Genomic DNA, 17,977 nt, shown 5'->3' on the forward strand with positions numbered 1-17,977 from the left:
ATATATAATATTATATAAAAAAAATATAAAAAATATATTACTTTACCAATTTTGATAAATTTTCGTATACCTTATGACAAAGGATATCAACTGGGGACTATTGAAGTAGTATGTGGCCATCTTGAATGGTGGCCATTTTGGAAACGTAAATTTCAAATATATCATTATTTGCTATCCTAAATTGTTTTTGGAATTAATACTAAGTTTTTTATGCATTTACAACTAGTTTTTCTTATCATTTATTTATATGACTGTTGCTATCCATATTGGATATATTCACCAAGTGCTGAAATAAGGCATGCATATGTTAACTAATAAATGTATTTGAAAAATATGCGTAAATTCTTTTAATTGCAGTTTAGCATGTAGGGCTTAGTTACTTTTTTACCACCAAAAATGGGTACATACAATATAAGTTATGACCACTGTATGTTGAAAAGGAATAATACGTAGGTATTAAGTCAATGGAGCTGAAAAAATAATAAATAGACTGGAAAGAATTCCGTAACGCCAAGAGAGGACACAATGTCAATCAAATACAAAAAGAGCAGACATAGACATTTGAGGTGGTAATCAGTCCTTTTCTGTAAGCATACAACTGTTCCAAGTTGATGAAGGCAATGTAATGGGAGAATCACAAGGCAAAAGGTACTTATCCTGTCAAAGCAAATCTTAAGATCAACATATATTTTGTCAGGAAAGTCTAAGATGAGTCATGGATTGAAAATAACAGTAAAATGATAACCAGCCACGGTTGTGATGAATTAATAAGAACAATATGATTGCAGGATTTTTTTCTTTCATTGTGATGAGGTATCTGACTATCATCATGAAGCCTCGACAATTATGATCGACAATAGAGTATGTGACTGTCACTTGAACTACTAACCATTGTTATTTTAGCAAGACTCAGTGCTGTAGATTAATATTTCAGGAGCAGATGTCATGCTAAATGTTTGTTAAAACTGCACGACAGGGCAATTAGACAGAATTTGAGACACAAAATTCAAGAATCTGTTATCCATGGAATGAGGCTCGCCAAATTGATAGACGGCTTACACTATGGAACATATATTGTTTTAATATTTGAAATTGATGATATTGGTAAATTGTACAGGAATGATTAACACAACACTTCTGAAAAATTGAATAAAAGCTGCCATAGATATGTTAGGGAAATTTAAAACAGGGCATATCTTTTAGTCGTGATGATGAAGGCCTCTTCATAGTTAAAGTAACTAGAAAAGTTTGAAGAAATAAGCTTGTTACTATAAAAAGGTTTACAGGGACATTCAATGTAGGCTTTCCAAATGAATCAGTTCCACAATCTTTGAGACATCTTACTCTCTATCTGAGGACTGATAAGTTGCAGTTGTATCCTTTCATCGACGAGTTGCACAATTGAACTATTATAGCTGAGAAATGGTAAGTCTTGTCTGCCACTCAACGATATTTCTGGATTGTGTCTTGATGTTTGGCCATCCTGTATCATTTTTACTAAGAAAACTTATGTCTGTTGAACTGATTCGTGTCAACAGCTGTTATTGAGTGTCCCTGTAAAGTTATTCTTATTATCAAGCATATCGATTTTGCCTGCAATTGCTATGGTGATGCCTTCATTTTTACCCCTTTTCTATAAGTTCTGTTTCAGAGCTTCACGATTACATTTGTTGAAAATCAAGAGCACTAATTTATCTTGCTTTTATGCTTATAGATATCCTATAGCAGATACATACCAATTTTGCTAACTGCGTTGTATCAGTTCTTCCTTCCATGATAACTTCAAGATCTTCCAGGCATTTACTGTACAATTTAGCGTGATCTGCAAGCTTGGAGATTGGTACAATACTTCTTCCAGACCGTGTGCCATCAATGTATTACATTATTTAGGAAAGCACAACTCCAAGGATAAAAGATTCCTGGCTTTCTTTCTGTGTCTTTTATTCTGCCTATTTGCTATGTTGTCAAGTTTCATCAATCATCAAGCATGATACTAGTAATTTGACATCTCTAGCTCTTATTTTGGCAAAGGGAATATGTTTTGTAGAACAAGTGCACAGTCATGTCCTATTTTTGTCGATTTGAAAATGTCGATGTATCATGGAGATCTTCAGATACATCACCACAGAAAAAAATACATTGCAGTCATTGTTATTTTTGATCCAGTTCCACTTTACAGTGTCTGGTTACTTTTTGTTTCCTTTCAATTGGCAACTTATCTTCAACATCAGAAGTATGTTTTCCCTTATGCTGATGAAATATTTTGAGGTCTGAAAATTTGTTTGACATGGTTTGTGCCATTTTGCCTTGTGGTTCTGGAGGGTTTCTGCAGTTCCATAGTCCTCATTCAACTGTTTCGAATTGAGCGAAAGGAAAACCAATTCAAGACCCAACATCTTCGCATGCTTGCATCAAAAAAGTGATTGCCAGCTCAAATGTTTATGACTGTTCTGTTTGTATCTGCTTGGCATTGCAAACCCTTACATATCCTCTCTTGCCGTTTCACACATTCCTTCCAGTCTTATTGCCCGTTATGTTTTTCTTATATCTAGTTCCAGTGTTTTCGAAATCTACAATTTTGATCTTTTCCCCAAAAAAAATAACTTTCGGTCAAAAATTATATCATATATACGTAATTTCTGTTTTAAAAAGTTACTAAGGCAAACGTGTAAGTAACAGAAATTTTGAAACTGATATCTTAATTTTGTAAACATGTGCATGCCTTATCTGACCTCTTTGTGAATATCCAATATAAATCAAGTAAAAAAAAGTAATTAATAAGATTAGCGAATAATGATATATTGGAAATTCATGTTAACAAAATAGCCATCATTCAAGATGGCTACCAAACAATCAATATATATGAAGTCCTCAGATGACAGTCCTTGTCAATTGTGATGAATATACCATATGACTATATAATAATTTCCTGCAGCAAGCGCTTAACCTATCAGTCAAAGTGAACACGGTTACTAAGGAATTGCAAATGTGTATAGGCAGTATAAAGTTATACTTCTCTATGTTAATGTGGAGAACAATGTGATAGAATATGATAAACAGAGTGTGGTTTGACAAAACATGTACATGTACATTTCATTTATTGTTAGATATTGTTAACGTCAATTGAGAACATTTGAGCAGTTGATGTTCTTATAACAGTACTTGTATGATATAAAATTCATTATGTCTGCAATCAAGGTTTTTGAAAGCTGTTTCAAATGAACAATATCAACAAAACGAATTATCCAATAATCAGCCAACTATTACAAACGACAGGTACTAGTATACACATATTTTCTGGCTTTATTTCTACGTATAAAATAACACTCTCCTGTTATTCTATGTTGAACAAGCGGTTGCACGAATATTGCTTTCAGAGTAATAGTTCATGTTATGATCCTCTTCGTGTCCGCGTTTTAATGCTTTTATACCTGCTACAAAACAGAAGAATAACTCGGGGGAGGGGGATAGGCTAGTTTTTTGTCCTCTTTATATAGCTCAAACAAATACATTTGTATACATCTTCCACAATGCATTTGTTTTATTATATCGAATAATGACTACATATTTTGGCTTAAAAAAAAAGAAGATTTTTCAAGATGGCCGCCATTCAATATGGGTAATATTTCCAAAACTTTTGTTCTTCAAGACAATTGGATTCAGCACTGTTATTCTATCAACCAGATTTCATGTCAATATCTTCTCTAATATCATTTTCATGATTTTCTATTTTTAATCTATTGAGATCAAACGGCCGCCATTTTAAAATGGCCGCCTCTTCCGCCAATTTCGATTTTCAGATTGGGTCCATAGCTTAAAATGTTGTCTATGACATATACTACTACTATGCCAAATTTCATGCTTTTACCACAATCTTAGCAATTTTGTCAAAAATCTGCACAAATCGACTGGACTATTCGGCATTTTCAGGGGAGATAATGTTCTTTTTACGGGTGTGATTGATTAGGTTTGTTACACTGTAACATTATATAAAACACGCCCATAAAGTCGCTTTAAAGCGGTCATCACACAAATGAACTCGATGGTAATTATTCTGTTTACCGGATAAATGGTTCTTTATCATAAATAAATGTTTGTGTGGTGTATATTTAAAAAAGGAGGTACTTTAAAAACAAACACCGGAATACCTTAATACTCCTACAATACCTGCAAAAATAAGAGGGATGCTTCGTATCCTTAATCTAATTTTTCTTACACATTCGTTAGATATGTTGAAAATATAAGCCAAATATCAATATATCCATCCCCCTTTTTTCATTTCATTATTTAAACAAACAGCTCTAAATAATATGCAATAACCTAACATTGATGATTTAGTTAACAATTAATCCAGTACCATATATTATTCATAGTGATTTAGAGATAAATATCTTCCCACCTAACGTACCCATTATTCTGAGAACATGCTGTGTGTATGCATTTAAATTTTACAAGTAGAGGCCGAAATATTTCTTAGGACACCACTGAATTTTCTTTAAAGAGATCAAATAACTGTGATGAAACTCAGATGCATGCTTATACGCTGAAAGCCACATACATTATTTCAGTTATGTTTAATAAAAATTAATAATCTATATGTATACCAAAAACCAAATGACAACAAAATGAGAAATACGCATACCACATAGTTAGCTATACAAGGCATCAAAATGACAAATGTTAAATTATTCAAACGTGATAACTTATGTTCTGATTTATGCACAAAACAATAAAAGAAAAACAAATATAATATATAGCAAATCACGAATATCACTGAATTATAGGCTCCTGACTTGGGACAGACACAGGTAATTAATATATACAAAGACAAGGAAAGTACGAGTAACTTTAGATGTTATTTTACGGAGGTAATACAAATCAATATGTAGAAATGTATATGTCAATGGGTCATACTTGTTACGATGTCTGTAAAAACTGCATGAACAACAAATTTTTTTATTTGGTCCTCTTTTTAGAGTTTAATATGATGTGGTTTCCTTCAATTGTTCATATTTTCTGTTACATTTGGTAAACAGTGTATATGTCAGAAGTGGCAAACAAATCAAGGAAGTTTTTAAATATACAGGATTCATTTTCGGTTGCCCTTTTAACACTATGTATTTTAGATTTTATCATATCATAAGTCTTTTCCTATATATATATGTTTTAATCTGATTCAAAGTTTGAGTCAAAATAAAAGCCTTACTCGTTCTTACTATCAAACTGTTTTTAATTAAATGGTATCATTAGAGGTTCTAAAAAGCCTATGTCGCTCACCTGCATCTTCAAAATTGGCACATTGTTTTTCTTTCCTTTTATTCTATATTTTTTTTCTTGATGAATTTACAGGTAAAATCCTATATTTATCTTGTTTCACAATAATCAAGTAAGTGCAATTACTGAGCATAATAAGTATTTTATGGACTAACACTATGAAATCTATGGATTAAGTATAGTAATGACATTTTTATTAATATAGGATTAATAGTAATAGCAATAGCAGTACAAGATATACATAAGCATGCATATGGTTTAACAGTTTACAAATTCTTTCAAATACCCATACTCAAAAAGTACCAATGATAGGTATAGGAGTAGGAATAGTAATTGTGTTGATGATAATGACTAGCGCAATTTATGCTCTTTATAAAAAGAAATGTTTAGGACAGAGGGGAACCGAAAGCTTAAACTTACTTGCTCGAAATGTATAATGGTAAACACAGCGACGTAGGCTATCATTTTGAATAATAAAAGCTTATTACTACTGCAAAATGAAGACAAGTATTCTCTTTCATTACAATACGTATCTGCTGTGCCTAAACGTGTGTCTCCTTACATGCCAAGATTGTTGTTAATGATCTAGTATTAATCGAAAACATTCTGCCTCAAGCGTTTCTGATAAAATTTATTTGAAAAACATGCGGTCTGAATTCGACATCATACATTATGTGAACCTGGGCTGTGTGCTCTGATAGTCATAGTCACTTAGTAGGGTCGTGTTTCGTATTAAAAACCCTTTAATTCATCTCAATCAAATGGCCAGTGTCACTTGGCGTGTGCCGTCTGCCATCTGTTTTCCGTTAACTTTTACCAAGATCGTCTCCTCTGATACAACTTCCCTAAATTAAACAAAACTTGCCAACAATCATCAATTGGGTGACAAAAAGATGGTAGAATGCAGCCTGCCAACAAAAAATTGCGACATATCTGAAAATAGAACATATGAATCAACTACAAATTTTGTATATCATCTTGACCACCGTTGAGATCGACCGAATATCTGTTTACATTAAAGCTGTCAGACGATTACTTATAGGAGTCATGTCCTTAAACGACGTATTTAACCAAAAGAAAATTCATGTTTGCTCAGAATCATGAAATTTATAAGATGAATTAAATTTTCAAATAAAGGCAACAGTAGCATTCCGCTGTTTGAAGGAGTAAAAGCAATAATGATAAGCAAGAAAAGGTCTACAAATAAGTACATTTTGTCCAAAATTGTTAGTCGACTTCTAGTGATTGTCCTCTTATTACGATTTTCTCACTTTTTTAGTTGTGCCTTATCTTAAAACTTATTAAATCCCTAATTAAATTTAAATAGCAAACTGATTATAGGAGTGGATCTACAAGTAAGCCATATTAGCCAAAATCTTCATTGGATGAGTTAATGGAGTTATTGCCCTTTTAATGTTATTTTTTCAATTTATTTGATGGATTTTTTTTTATCTTTTTCTATAAAATAAAACTATAATAGATAAAGAGAAACTTTAAAAGGAAATAAAGGTAAATATAAACTTTAAAAGAAAAAAAGGATCAGCATTATAAGATTTACACACATGTCAACATGATTTAAATTTTCAGTTAACTCTTGATAGAGTTATTTCCCATTACTTAAGTGAGGCAATTTGATTAAACAGGCTGTATTCTGGGTAGATTTATTGGGGAGAACTGTAAACTTAATATGAAATTTTACACTTCACAGAAGAAAATGATATCCCTGATATATTATTACTCATTAATTTTGAGAAGGCCTTTGTCTATATAGCAAGGGCCTATCTCTTTGAAACACTGAAGTATTTTAATTTTGGAGATTCTATTATGAACCGGATATTATAACTTTTCAATGATATTGCACCAACTGTCAACCAGAACGGTGTCTGTCAGACTTTTTCTGTGTGGTGAGAGGCTGTAGACAGGTGAATACTTTGTCTCCTTACATTTTCTTGCTATGTGCTGAAATTTTAGGCATTTAATTAAGAAATAGTGATGAGAGAAAGGGTATTACGATAGATGATTCAGAGCATAGTATCTTGTCTCAATATGTAGACGACACATCACTTATTCTAGATGGATCGCCTCCCTCATTTGATGCATTTCTCCGTGTATTACAATTCTATGCGGAGATATCAAGACTGAAAATCAATTTAGACAAAATAAAAGTTATAAGGATAGGTAGTAAAACACAGAGTCAGGACTTAGTGAAAAGTTGGGACTGAAATGGGGTTTCAGTAGCTTTAAATTATTAAGTATCACTTTCTGTGTTGATTTAGATAGAATGTTAAATCTAAATTATGCCATTTCGAATACAAGAAATAGATAAAAAATATTACAAAAATGGTCAAAACAGATACTTATCCCGTTTGGTTATTTTGGAATTATTAAAAATTTTAAAAACAAATTTGGGGACGATGTTTTTCATGCTTTGAAAATTTTGTCTAAACTGAAACATCCATTTCGTTTTGAGGAAGTCATTTCGACATGTATATGGCATGACGGACATATTTAAATTGCTAACGCCAGTGTTTACTATAAAAATTAGGCACATCATGACTGTAAATGACCTGTTAGACAAAACATGGAAATATATTATCATAAGAAAATTTTTAAATAATGTATAATTTCAAACCCATGTTTCTACAGTTTTAAGGGTTCATATTATCACTTTAAAAGTGGCCATAAGCCATTGGAATCAACACTGAAAAAGAGAAAAAAAAACCAGGCTTTTATATCTTTTAATATTAATATTTTTTCAAGTCCGAAAAGTGCGCAAAGGACATATATACTATTTTAAATCAAGGTACTGTGCATGTAGATTTTAAAGCAGAAAGAAATGGGAAGGTATTCTTAATAAAGTTATGGAAAAATGGAAAAAAAAACTTGTGTGTTACCAACGTTTCAAAAACATTAGGTTATGTTGGTTTCAATACAGAATTATTCATTGGGGACAAATGCTCTAGTCTTAATTGTAATTTGTGTATATTATGCAAGGAAGGTCCAGAAATAGAACATTTACTCTTGGGTTGTCAACTTGTAACCAACATTTGGCACAATATAAATTCTTAAATTTTCGATATAATCCATATCGGAATTCAACTAAATTTGAATATTGTCAATTTTGGCCTCTATGACAATTATGAATTGAAATATAAAGTTATCTTACTGACAAAGGACTTCATTTGCAGATGTAACATGCAAGATATAAACCTCATATAAAAGGTCTTAACAATAATATAAAAGAAAACCTGATTTAAGAAAAACATATTTCTTCAAAACTTGTACTAGAACCCCTGGGCTAAGGTCACTTATTTAATTTAAATTAGGTAAATGTATACACATGTTTGTATATGGGTTTGTACGACAGCTAGTTGTATTGATTGCAGTTGTTTCTTGATTACCACGTGTACTGTCCATATACTTCCAGCAGCACCTGCATAAGGGGTATATATCTCCCAATTGATACGATATTCCCGTGCTTGCATTTCCTATCATGATTTTCTTGATAGAGGGTTGCTGCTCACATGGAAGCTATTAAAACAAGAGTTCCAAATAGTGAAGTTGAAATCATCCCTTCGTAAATTGTACGGACGCCATCACGAGTTGGCTGACCGTTATCGAATAACCGTTTCACAAATGATATCGGATATTTTCCTAACGTCGTAATTACAACCCCCTTCCCTTTCATGAATGGGACCTACCGAATTAGACTATTTACCTGATTTGTTATCATATAAACAACACGACGGGTGCAACATGTGGAGCAGGATCTGCTCACCCTTCCGGAGCAACTGAGATCACCCCTAGTTTTTGGTGGGGTTCTTGTTGTTTATTCTGTAGTTTTCTATGTTGTGTCGTGTGTGCTGTTGTTTGTTTGTCCTTTTCATTTTTAGCCATGGTGTTGTCAGTTTGTTTTAGATTTATGAGTTTGACTGTCCCTTTGGTATCTTTCGTCCCTTTTTTCTTCTACAAAGACAAATATTCATTATAGCTTAAGCGACTCTTTTAAAACATTTCCATATTTTAACTGAATGCCACAAATCAACAAAATTTAACTTGTCATGAATACAATGATGAATGCGACTAGTAGAGAAACAAACTGTTTACCCTTTCCGTCCACCGGTTTTAAACACTTTAAAATAGGTTCGTGTTAATGTTTGTGTCACTTAAAATTTTTACATTGATTCATGCATTACTGTAGATTATTTGTACGGTTTGATAGTGTATTTTTATTTTGGTACTGTCGTAGTGTTACATATAATGACGTTCTATCAGAATGCAAATGCGATAAGACATTAAATTAACTTTTGATAGTTTATAATAATAATATTTCAATTCATTGAATCGGTGGCAAATTTGCATCAATAAATAGATTCTAAACATTGCTTTAGAATCCAGAAGAAACTGAGGTGACGATGAGATTTATTAAATTCTATTTTGTAACCTATGAGTCTTGACATCGGTTAAATGATAAAAATGTAATCCGGCGTTCGATTTTCTCGCTCTGTTGTAGACCCATTAGTAGTCATGGACTGATTAGTGCCCATTGGTCGGGATGTTGCTCCTTTGACCCATTCCCTGTTTCCATTCTCCTTTCTTTTAATTGTTTAAATCTTGTTGTTTACGTTTTGTATTGAAATAAAAATCCTTATGCAGTAAAAGATACTTGTATAAAGAAATAATTTTGAAATTTGAGTCTTTTAAGAATTTAGCAGAATTGAGGAATAACAGTACTATAGCGATAGAAATTTTTAGATTTGACGTTTGAATGGGCAGTTTCACTAGAAAATGAAAAAAACCCAGTGAAATGAATGTTTGAGACCACCAAACAATTCAATTATGTGTGTATAATTTAATACTTTGGGAGCAATATGACCAAAGGAAAAATTAAAATAATAGCCTAATTCATCTAAGGTTAACATTCCTTGATAAAAATTGAAAATCTAATTTCTTATTTCTTTCTCGATTCATCTAAGGAGAAATGTTTAAAGACTAGTGATGTCCTTTATCCGGAAGTAATTTTTTATGCTATATATGATTGTATTTTTTAAAGTAAAACTTTCAGTCGTTTTTACAAAGTGACCAGTATAAATAAGACCTGTAGGGTAAGTTGTGGTATGTAAATCTGACTTGTTTGTATCTATTGCAGTTGTTTCTAGATAACAAAGAGAACTGTCCATATAATCTACAAATAAGATTTGTTTAAAGTAAAGAAATTCTGTACTTAAAAAGTTTTTTCGACTGCGATTTATCAACATAATTTAACTAGTGATGATCAAAACGGCTGTTGCAACTGAACTGCTAACCCTTCGTGTCTATCGGATTTTACCCTACGTTTGACCAGATTCATGTTAATTTATGTGTTATTTAAAGCTTCCCAAGCACTAATTATTGAGATGATATAATGGTATTGTGATACATATTTTAATGTAATACTCGAAATAATTCGCAATAAAACATTTCCATTCTCAATTTCATAATATCTTCAAAACGTCACCATTTGTTATCGTTTAATGTGTTTGAACTTTTGATTTTGCCATTTCGTTAGAAACTTTCTGTTTTGAGTTCGGTATTTTTGTTATTTTACTTTGTACAACAAAAAGTTGCTGCAAGTGACTCCGACTGTCGTCCAACGAATTATCAGGAGGCGTCATTCAATCAAAAAGGGCGTTACATGTCACAGGAAATCCAAATAAATACTGAAGTCACTTATTTACACAACTTTTGCCTAGAAACTAGAAAAACAGTAGCCTATATTTTTTTAATAAATCAAACAAATATGTGATAAATGTGATGATAAATAAATAACTCATTAACCAAAAATAGCCTTCACTAAGATGCTGACTAAGGTTTTGTTTTCTACAGAAATATATGTTTTAGGATATGTGATGTTCATGTACTTGATATTTTATCAGTACGAAAACCAATTCCAATAACATATGAATCTAGCCTCTAATTGATAAAAATATCTACTCAACTTAACATGAATGCCATAATTTGATGTTGTAAGAAGTAAAAAAGAAGGTATATTTAATAAATCAAACACAATCGATGATTTCATTAAGCGAAGACGTCACTCGTTAAATCATAACAACTCTGCACTTATTTGTCGTAATTCGATAAAAAAAAACACAAAAAAAAACGAACATTTTTACATGTGCGTTTGATACTGTACAAAATGAAAAGTGGTGTTAATAGTGGTCCACTAGTATCAAAAATGTTTCACAAGACATCTAATAAAGACAATTGTCATTTTTTGTGAAACGACTGTAAAAAAAGATTTTTAATAGTAAAACTCACAATCCGAACAGTTGTACAGTTTAGGATCATCCACAGCAATATCACCCGAGAAGCTTTTTAACTTCGTTCCTTCAACTATGAACTGATAATAAAAAAAATGAAAATGCATTTATCTTTAAAGATTTGAAAGAAAAGGATTTTCAAGAAACCTTACAATCTATATGGGGAATACAATATTTCAGAGGATGCTTTCGACATTTCCGGCTTAAAATATCAAAAGGAACGTAATAAATTATGTCTACATCGACCTCATTTGGTACTTACACAATGTTAAATTAAAACAAAGTGCAATGCGAACGATTTCTTTGCTGAATTGTTTGTTTACTCGGATGCACCTGATAGGGTTTAGGGAACTGTTTGATAAGGTTAGAAAAATTTACAATAATGAATCGAGGGATACATTTAACCAGAAGCTACTTCAAATTTAACACAACTATCTAATGTCAACTTGTACCCTTATCTTCTCTATTATGTAGAAATTTTTTAAGTCAAGTACTTACATAAAAACGTATATGAGAAACCAATGTCTAAGACAAAACATTGGCTACTCTGTCGTTTTCTACATTTGAAAATGACTGTACCAAGTTAGGAATATGACAGTTGTTTTCCTTTCGTTTGATTTGTTTTATCATTTGAATTTGCCATTTAATTAGGGACTTTCCGTTTTGAGTTTTCCTCAGAGTTCTGAATTTCTGTAGTTTTACTTTTTTCGTTTATTTTAACAATTTCAACTTTATTGCAATCAAATGTCTCATAAAATTGAAATATGCAATAAAACTTTTTTGTTAAAATCGTTTCTTTCACTAGAACAAGCAACAGGGAAATTTTTCTTTTTTATTTTGGAGAATTCAAGATTTGTGGATGAGGTGTTTGAGTGTTATTTGTGAAACTATTTTATACCACGAGGGCGTAACACAGATGTTTATCTTTGTGTTGTGTTGATTTTGAATAAGGAAAAATAACGGATCTGGTATGGAGCCGGGTAGACAAGAATAACTAATAACAAATGTATTATTCTTTAATGTACCATTTAAAAATTAATGTCCACATACTCTGTGTCGTTTTGAAGAGGTCTGTAAAATCATTTTCAGGGAACTTTCGATCACGTTAAATCTAACACTTGTATGGACAAGAATCGTGAATTTACCTGCTGTATCATATTTTACATTGTGACATTTTGAGTAAGTTTGAATAAGCACTACCGGTAATGCATGTACAGCAGAGGTATCATTGTTTTGAGGCGGAAAACAAGACATTCTCATTTAATGAAACGTATGATTTCAAAGTAAGTTGCCTATCACATGCATAGTTACCCCAAATTCCGTCTTCCGTTCTCCAACTGGAAATTGTGTTTTTATCCATTCGTCTCAGAAACGTTGAACTCTGCATTTTGTGATAACGTATCCGATTGTTCCATTTCTTTAATATATATTTTTAATCTTCCAACTTCTGTTTAGAAAATGAATAACTATTATTGTCTTGCTTTCTTTTGTGATTATCAGTTATTCCATATGTCATTGTGAGAGAAAGGTAATTTCAATGCTAAACCACAGATGGTCTTGGGTCATTTGCACAAATAAATTGTTTCACTAAAATTCTTTTTTCATATAGTATTAAATGTAGTATAAATGCCAATAAGTCAACTCTCTCATCCAAGGCACAATTTGTAAAAGTAAACCATTATAGGTCAAAGTACGGTCTTCAACACGAATCCTTGGCTCACACCAAACAGCAAGCTATAAAGGGCTCTAAAAATGACATGTGGCAAACTATCCAAACGCGAAAATCAACGGTCAAATCTATATAAAAAACGAGAAACGAGAAACACGTATGGACCACATCAACAAACGACAACTACTGAACATCAAATTAAAAAAAGCGTATTTTATAAATATATGATATTATTGAAATACATGTTCTAATATAAAAAAGAAACTCTATTTTTTTTCTAAAAATGTATTCCAGATTTTGTACATTATTTTGAAAAAATAGTAGGTTTCCGTTAACAAATGGTTAAGAGAGCTAAAAATAACAGTCTTTAACACAAAAACGCTGAAAAGTGTCTTTGATTTTATCATGCAGAAAAATCTCTATATGCATGTTAAGATGTAAATGCAGTTAAAACCGTCTTTGTTCTTTTACAATATTACACATGTTCATGACATTGATCTAACAAGAGGTTTTAAAATTAAAATCATATGCATTTCAATTGATATTTTAATAAATTTGAATAAAAAAATAGAGCGAAATATTTTTGGGCTGTTTTCTGCTCTTTCGTCGGTTTGTTTTCTCTTCAACACATTCCTCGATTCTATTCTCGGTTTTTATGTTGGATAACAATATAATAATATCTGGACTTATGGGTGGGCAAATGTGAAAACATGGACATTCAAAGAGAAAAAGGTCGACAAAGCTAAAACATGTGGTATCAATAAAACACATGTATAACAAGCTATACAAGCTATGACTTGTTCAATGTGAAACCGCAAATCTTTATGAAATTGTAATTATAGTTTGTTGACCAATGCTTACGGTTATCCTACTACTCCCTACATATGATATCATATCTCAAAACACAGACCACCTGTTGTAGCGGGAGAAAGTAGTCTCGCTTGGTCGTTTATTTTCTATAGGAGATGATGATTCCATAAACATATAGTGCCCTGCAAAAACAAGAAATTCAATTCACATACTAGTATCTGTCTTACGAAGCAATTATAAATTCAAATAATATATCACTTTATATTTTGAAATATGTATATTTTCTGTCTTAAAATTACTTCTAGTGCATAACGAAATAGTTCTTTGACACATTAGATCGACTCATTGTTAAATTATAAAATCATTTTTTAGTTACACATATCCCCCCCCCCCCTTTCAAACGTTTATGTTTCTTTTTCGAGTTTTTCCCGACAAAAAAATGGAACTCCCATAAGTTTATGTTAATTTTCCTACCGTTTCCACCTTTACCCAAGATATGGTCATATTTCGGACCTGTGCGTCTAGTAGGTGTGATACCAGAATTCCATTTCCATTCAAACTTTGCTAGTTTATCATGTTGCCAGCCACAAATATTTTCATCTTCAACATCACAATAACTTTCTGGTTCTACATCTGCATACAAAATAAAGCAAAACATTACTTAAGATATCTTAAAAATAACATCGGAATGCTTTACCCCTAATGTGTCATACAAACAAATCTTTAACCTTAGTATATCAGCTCTTTTTCTTTTATTGATTTCTTGATTTATCATTTAACTAATAGGTTTCTTTTTATATGAACGGTATTTAAGTGCATATTGAAAACTTTTTAATATTTACAGCTGACAACCTGCTGTCGAATGTTCAGAGAGGCGCTTGTAACATGAACCGCTTGTAACATGAGATACATATTGTTATTGTCAAACATTTCTTTCTTAAGTTTTATATTTGAATATCATTCTACTCGAAATCGTTTTTTTTTTATTTGTCTTTTTGATTTGTTTTGTTTCATTTTTATATTCAGTAAAAAGCTCAGTAGAGCTTATTTTTCGAATATGTTTTTCTATAAAGAATAAATAGAAGTTTTCTATGTCTATTTATTAAGAAATCTCAAACAATAACGACTCCGTCACCACATGCTGTAAGGTGGAGGCATTTGACAACTGAATACCGAATACCTGCTGTCAAGATGTAGGAAGATGTAATACAACCGATATCCTTTAAGTATTTTTGTTTTATTTCATTAGTAATTTTAAAAAGGGAAGTTTTGTCACATGAACAACGCTTTGTCGCTAACGATTAGACTAACCCGTAGAAATTAAGAAAACTTTTCATTTTGAAAGAATATATTTTACGGAAAGTTTAAATTAGGATGATCATAAAAAAATACGTATATTCACATGATAGGACTGGAGAACTCCAATTTTTACCATCGCATGTGATCAATTTCTCGCCTGCTAATTTGAGTGGTGGATTACATTTGAATTCTAATACAGCACCATCCTGAACTTTAGTGACTGTAAGATTTCCTGTAGATTGAATTTCATCACAACTTTTCCCTGAAAATATTAAGTAGTTCTCTCGTGTTAATTTATACTTGTAAATTTTTATGATATTTTGCCTGATTTTATAGATGATTTTTTTTTTTATTAAAACAGATTTTCTTTTTTCATTCAATTTTGTATTTATATTTACACAGAGTTTTGGATATAACAATTTATTGTTAAGGCTTGGCTTTTTTATCTTGCGTATGGCGGAATTCAAGACAAAGCAAGTGTTTATTGTGTACTTGTCGGATTTGTCACAAAGTTGGGTAGTCTTTATAATAAATTGTTTTAGTTTGAAATCATAACTTTTTTTACAGAATTTCACGAAACAGTTTTAATGTAAGATATATCATAAATTATTTTATATCTCCATATGTGTTAATTATGATGAACTGAACAGTGTGTGGATAACAGTCACTTGGTACTGTTAAATATCTGAAAGAATACTTGTTTATTATAACGTCCATTTTTACTGAACTAGAACTGAGCATATTTTCATTTAGGGGCCGGTTGAGGCCTACATCCTGATGCTGTATTTTCTCGCTGAGTTGAAGACCCATTGGTGGTCTTCGGCTGCATGTTATCTGCTCTTTGGTCGGGTTGTTGTCTCTTTGACAAATTCGCCATGTCCATTTCAATTTTAGTACACACACATTTCAGTTAACATTAATTTAAATTTTTTGTACTAATAAATAAATTGATAGAATTTGCATTTTTAGAACTGCATGTAAACTTGATAGAGAAAAACCATCTTTATTAATGAAGGAAAGTGTATTGAATGGAATTTATTTTTATTCTTCAAAGGTTATTTTCTTTGGAATCATCATAAACCATGTTCACAATAGGACATTTAGATCGATTTAATCTAGATAGGTTCTTTTTTTGTGGGGTTAAGGGTTAATGTGAACGCGTTGAATAGATCTTTAACTTGTCTAAACTACAACACAATAGGAGGTACTAGTAATTTAGTTTGTCTATCTGAAATGAACCGATCTTACTTTAAATGTAAACGCACAGATCTGTTCAAACTAGAACGGTTGAATTGAAAGTAATTTATGCGCATGTGTAGCGACAAAACTACAAAAGAGGGACGAAAGATACTAGAGGGACATTCGAGTGTAATAACATAACTTACCGTCCTTCCCTACGCCTATATCACCCTGCTAAGTCGCTCCGTAGTTTTCATATCACAGCCTTGTGACGAGATCAGACACGACGTCACAATATGACAGGAGACGTTATCAAGCTTGCTTTCGTCAAGCGTAAAACTCTCTTCCGGAGGGGAAAAGGACAAGTTACATTTTTGTACGATAAACAGATATTCGGATATTCTTCTTATAGATATCGTAAAATATCAGTCGCTTGACACAATGTGAAGCTTGTAAGGTAATTCGCCAAAAAAAGTTCAAATTGTGGCTCGCAGCTTATATTTTACGATATCATTGTGTAGATAACCCAATAATCTATACATCCTTGTAGATGTCGTCGGTTTATTGTTTGCTGTTCAACCAATATGTCTCTGTTTAAAAACAGACCTTTGTGTTCATGCAAGTAAGAGCAAACGGAAAAAAGTTGTCTTCGCCGTACCATAAATTTGTGCGCCTTCTTTTCTTATGTTCTTTTGTTTTTGTTTTCTTTTTAGGAACCGCAACATTTCTATATGTTGTAAATTCCTTGCTACAGTTTTTTGTATCAAAATTGATGAAAACTACAACAACATCAGTATCTAAATTTGAACATGTGATTCAAGAGAAACAATAACTTCATCCATTTATTTTTAAGTGTGTGTATGAGTGTACCAACACATAAATCTATTTATGCACACCGTTTGCAGTTTAACGGTTAATTTAATTGTAGTGTGAACGCAGTGGTTCAGATTAGAGCGATAGAGATCGTTATGATTAGAGATAATGTTTTTTTTTAATGTTTTTATTTAGATCGATTCGAATTAGATCGATTAAAACAAAATGCTACAGTGGGCATAGAAAGAAAAATCTGTAAACTGCTAAATTGTCAGCGAAATCGGATGTACAAATTCAGTCAACATAACCAAAATTGTTAATCGAGAGTTGCCGTTAATATCAATTTAGCGCTTTTGACAGTTGCCGTTAATTCAGATTTTGCACTTTTGACTAGTAACCATAAAACAATGGTAACCAATGAGAAACTAATTACCAAATGATGAAAGATTGATACAATTATTGTTACTTCTTTTTATGAATGTTTGGATATGCAAGACATACTTACGTTTACATATAGGTGGTGGAAGACTACATTTGTCGCCTGAACAGATGATAATTTTTGCTCCAAATAACTTGTATTTACGATAGCATCTGAACTTTTCCTCTTGCTCGCAGTCTTACTTGACCATGT

This window comes from Mytilus galloprovincialis, chromosome 7, assembly GCF_965363235.1.
Source record: "Mytilus galloprovincialis chromosome 7, xbMytGall1.hap1.1, whole genome shotgun sequence".
NCBI lineage: Eukaryota > Metazoa > Mollusca > Bivalvia > Mytilida > Mytilidae > Mytilus > Mytilus galloprovincialis.